We start from the raw sequence: 6,000 nt of genomic DNA on the forward strand, positions 1-6,000 counted from the left end.
TATGTATTTGTAAACACAAAATTAAAATTTGTAAGTCAACAACTTTCAGATTATCCCTGAAAGTTTAAAACCTTCCTAAATTCGTAAAAGTCGGATGATCTTTAATATCCCAACATCTAAACAAACCAAATATTAGTAAGTCATTAGTAAGTATTTGTAAGCACAAAATCAGAATTTGTAAGTCAACAACTTTCGGATTATCCTTGAAAGTTTGCTGGCAGGGTCACTTCAACATTTTGAAACTTTTTTCCACCCCATAGTGGTCCATTAGTAAGTATTTGTAAGAGCACATTCTAAGTCAGTGCTTTACAAGTTGTAAATGATATTTGAATTTTATGTTTTTTTGTTTATTTGTTTTGTAAGCATTGCTAACTATAATTCTAAATTATTATAAAAAAAATATATTTTACCACATTTTAATACAATGATCTTTAATTTAGAATTATTTAATACTTAATGTTTACCTATAGGTACATAAAAATATATTAAACAATACTTTTAGCCAGAAAATAGCAGTTTCTTCGTATCTATTTAAAATTAATAAGAGTGTGATTATTTCAATGGGCAAGATTTGATTTTTTTTTTACTTAATATTTACAGCACAGACTAAGATATAATATAAATAGGTTCGTATTTACATCTACAATTCAAATAACCACTAACAAAGATGGAAGCATATCTTACCTTGTCCATGATTATAACTTATAAGCAAAAAATTAAGCTTATAACATTTTTTGAGGAGGAGGAGGAGAAGGAGGGCTCTCTATTTGTGTAATCGATTTCACTTACACAATTCACCAAAATATATAACTAATCATAACATTCTTCTCACTGAAAATTCTAGGACACTGGTGATAACAACAGGACTCATACAAGTGTACGACACACCTGCGGTTACCGAGTTACCAGAAAATTGTACACCATACAGCAGCGTAGGCATTGATTCCAATGAAAATAGATTAGATACTATTTATATCCCTACAAGGAACCCGTAAATAATATAGGTGCGGCATTATGTGCGTGTTACTTTGACGAACCGCCCTCGGCTTGTGATGTTATAAATTACAACCCTCCGGTAAAGGACATGATGTTTCATCTGACCCAAAATATTGTTGCAGGCTATGAATTCCATGAACTCATAACCCAATTATAACGAATAGATGGAATAAGTAGCACGCACATGATTCCTAGTATTAACTTTGTATAGTGTATAATGTAAGATGCAAGTAATACTGGAAGGATTTCGATGACCATCAATGAAGTTGGTACTCGCGGATGCCACGAGCAGTCATTATTCGCATTCTACGACCACACTCAAAAGACACCTGCAAAACCCACTAGCTGGTTCAAGACAACAGATCAAACATCACTTATAAGGGAGGCTGGAGGCTAATATCACACCACCCACGAAGACACGACTTGTACACTTTTATAATTTTTTCTTGAAGGAATCATAATTATGTTCACTGCTGAAAATCATCCACAACTATTTATTGGAGAATCACTATAATCTGGATCTCTGACAGTCCGTTAGGGCAATATTATAAGGGTCACAAATATAAGTGCAAGACCCATAGTACTGGTGTAATTTAGTCACACTGCACAATAGTTTGATCAAAAATCGAACTGCAAGACGGACGTGCAGACAAATTCAGTCAACAACCGTGGTTTCCTCAAGAATGGTTTGAGCATGGTATATAACGTGTACCACGGATTTGAATTAATCTGAACGTGTAAAGAAGCTATCACAGTTACGTAGCATGTCGTCTGTCATGCCATGCCCAAAAGTTGAAGGCCCAGCTGGCAGCTCTGAAAATGTTCCGGTCAGAGACATTTTCAATAATTTAGCACCCGGGTGCTAATGTTTTTCAGCCCCTTCCCCCTCAAACCCCCAAAAAAAAAAATACTTGACTTTTTCCCCCTACAAAGAGCGTCACGGAGCTTACCTTACTTTGATCACCCGTAATAACATTTAACAACGTGTATGTTATCGTTATCCTCTCTGTCACATTATGTTATTATCCATTAACTACAAAAAATAAATATTTACTGTTTATTAAAAGAATTTTTTTTTCGAGCTTTAGAGGAGTTATACTCATCGATTATCATCATCATTATCTATAAATCTTGTATGTAGCCCCGTGGTGCCAGTCGGTGTTTCATTAACAGAAGCTGGGAAATATGATTCCGCCTCTAAAAGTATGCCACCCTACACTTCTAACATTCTGTTACCTTCATAATAGATGTATGGAACACACCATGATACAGTGTACCTAATATAAATTTGGCTTCGGACTAATTGAAAGCCTACAACGGAAATCACCGCGATTACCCGCCAATAACGAGTATAGAGTGTGGACCACCATCGTCAACCATATTTTATACACGGATACCAGTGGTACCGTGTACACTCATATCCAACAATATAATTGGACGACTGTTTTCATAACAGTTGTTGGATAGCACATTAACTCGAGTCCTCAAGCTACCAAACATTTGCCGTAGGTTTATTAAATAGTTCGGTACCTACTGTGGTTATAATATGGATTTCACGCAAACTGTGTACCTAATTATTACTTAACTCGTTTAAGCCGGGTTCGCCCTGCACCGTGTCGTGTCATATTTCGTGTATTTAGTATTTAATACGTGGGTAGGTAACAAAATGTTGGTAACACGATACCTCCAAGTTAAATATATATTCAACTTCAGATACACGACACGATGTATAATGGCATAATGCAAACCCGGCTTTGTTCTTATCAACTATGATTCAGTCCTGTGGTGACGATGCGGTCAAGCTGCAAAGTCTGGAGATGGTTTACACGATGTCAGTGGAATACCGCTGATCAGTCTTAAAGGAAAATGGTGGTCACCGACCATATTATCCTCGACCACCACACACCATCCATTCCCGATGATTCCTTTAAACTCGAAACAACGGAAAACACACTGTGTACGATAAACTTACCAGCAGATAACCACGAAAATATCCGTTGTCTTCGTCAATCAGTCAGCTTAAGAAAAACTCGGTCATCGGTGGCCAATTTCCAATCACCTGCCTCTGTGATTCTCTATCAACCCATTTGCAACATGAGCGTGCCCCTTTCAGCTTATTTTTGTACTATAAAATAATTTATGATAGAGCAATATGAAAATATATTATATATAAAGTGGTCTGAAAATAATCTACCCCCCTCTTTTCAAAAACTTCGAGCACGCCATTGGTTTTTCGAGGTCAAACAAGTCTCGTGTGCTTACAACATACTCAATATCCAATTTTTCCAAAAAAATTATAATTAAACATACTTATGTTGTACACCCAATTTAACAAACAAACAAAATACAATATGGATAGGTGTCAAGACTTAAATTGAAGTAGCATGCTCCCTCAGCAAGGAAAATTGAGGAACCGTAGATATATTTTTGAGTAAAGTGCAGTTAAAAAATGTCTAGTAACATGCTATATTTTGTTAAAATTAGTTAGAAAAATATGGTACCCAACCCAAAAACCCATCTATGTTAAAAATGTTCTATGGGTTGTGAATTGTACTTTTACGTAAATTTGAGTCACATTAAGATAGTTACGGTACTAGTTTCGATGTTTGGTTGTAATTTATGTTTAAAATATCGTTATTTACCCATTGCGTTGTCGACCAAAGCAATACCGGTTACAGATTTTAATTTGCATCTGATAGACTTCGTTCTATAAAACAATAAAATCACTTTTTTCATTATTCTGCAAACATTTGAATATATTATACTGTTTTAAATTGAAAACGTTTGTGATTTACTAGATTTCAATCAATTTGATGAAAGTCGGCGTCGTGTGTAGGCAATTGTGGGGCGTTGGTGTCTTGGGTGTTTTTCTCCACACATTCGTCTTCCTGTTCGTTTAAATTGAGTATTACTTATGGTAATGTTGTACGGCATGATATTGCTTATAAACACGTGCTCGCAATTTTAAGCAAACTTCGTTATAATTTCAATTTAAAGTTGAGACTAGGTTTTTATAATATATTTGTTAATGTATTTATGAAGACACATATTATATTAACCCCTAAAATATTAATACAATATATTTTATTTAATTGCTGTTCAATTCACACGCATAAAAACTTGTGCTCAAAAAACTTAATATCGTAAATTATTTTTTATGCATAATAGATCTACAGATGTACTTACATTTTTTAATCATTTTTAAAGACTCACAAATTATAAAATAATTTGAAAAATATGAGCTATACATATTTGAATATAATTTTATAAGAAAAAATAAAAATAAGGCAAACATAAGGAAAAATCAAGCATTTCGGTCAGTTGCGCGTTGATGCTGCTTAGCGCACGGCTCTCGATAGACTTAAAATTTTTACCCTACACAACGTATTAAAACGAAGTGACCACCTAACTAGCCAAAATAATGAACAAACGATTTCATAAAAATGTAGGCACATATAGTAACATACTCATATCACATATGCTCACCATAAATCTACCGAAAAACCTGTAGACTTAAGTAAAAATGGTGTTCATACCTATTATATTAAATTAAAATATGTTACCATTTCTCAATAACGATGTTCATGTAATTTTGGTAGTGTTAATATTATATTTACTTATTGTAATAATTTTCTAGAGATTGTAAATGTCTTTAAATAACAAAAAAGTAAGCATAATAAATATAATAAATGTTCAAACAATTCTTTAAGTATTTCTCAACATTAATGTCTCATTAAAAATGTTAACCAAACTAATATCATAATGAATTGCTATATTATATTATTATGTACACCGTAGAGTAGGTAACTATTAATTTTATATATTATTGGTTTTATGGAATTCAAACTACAATTTTAAATACATGACTAACTAATAATGACTGCGAGAAAGCAAAATTATAAATAAATATTAAATAATAAATTTAAAATATAATAAATGTATTAAACAAAGTAGCAATATTCATTTTTTTTTTTTTTTGTACTGAACAAAAAGCTTCTACAGCAATAGTTATTAGCGTACAGTTATTAAATTAAATTACATTTTCAAACAATATTTTTTTGGTGTTTTACAAAACTAAATTAAATTAAATTGTAATTCATTTTTAAACAGTTATTACTTATTTGATTTTTGACTTCGTGTTCCAATTTTGCTAACATATTTTTTTAAGACGCCGTTTTTTTATCAAAATATTATATAGCACGTAAAATTATTAATGTCGAAGAGGTACATAATTCATTTTTTATAAAATGTATAAGAGCTTTTAATACTTATTATCAGTAGTAATTATAATTATCTACACTGAAAATTCCGTAGCGATGTCTATTATATGTTGCATAGCTCGTTGAAAAGGTCAGAAACTATTAGAATTTAATCACCCCCAAATGGTCATTCTTACGAAAACAACAATATTGGATTATTTCAGCATTTTAACCCTTAAACTACCAATATACATGTAAATCGGCCAATTTGTGTCGCACCTTTGCAAACCACATAATATGGCAAATTTATTTAAATACCTCAAAGCTGACAAAACTGATAACAAACATAAACGAAACCTTTGTTTATATTATGTTTTCCTTTTTTTAGTGTGCGAACCATGATGTATGCATAATTTAAACTCGAAACAAAAAAACCATCCATTACTCAAATTAGTTTAGAAAACCTATTATAATAATTGTCGTTAATTATTTTTATTTGTTAATATTTTACTGTTCTATAGTAGAATAACCCTAGTTATTATGTAAGTTAATCCAGCAGATGTCTGATATATTACAGAAGTATGTGCATTTCTGCAGAAACTGTTTTAAGTAAAGTTATACCAAACTTTAGTTACTTATAATTTATAAATATGTATTAGTACTTAACGGTATGAGTGGTATGAAAGATGCATTTGGAATGAAGTTTTTCATTCAATCTCAGATATAAAGTAGTTATAATTAATGTTATAAAATATTTTAAGACATACATAGTATAATCATATTTTATATAATGTTTAACATATAA

Source organism: Myzus persicae, unplaced genomic scaffold (assembly GCF_001856785.1).
Source record: "Myzus persicae strain clone G006 unplaced genomic scaffold, MPER_G0061.0, whole genome shotgun sequence".
NCBI classification, from domain to species: Eukaryota; Metazoa; Arthropoda; class Insecta; order Hemiptera; family Aphididae; genus Myzus; species Myzus persicae.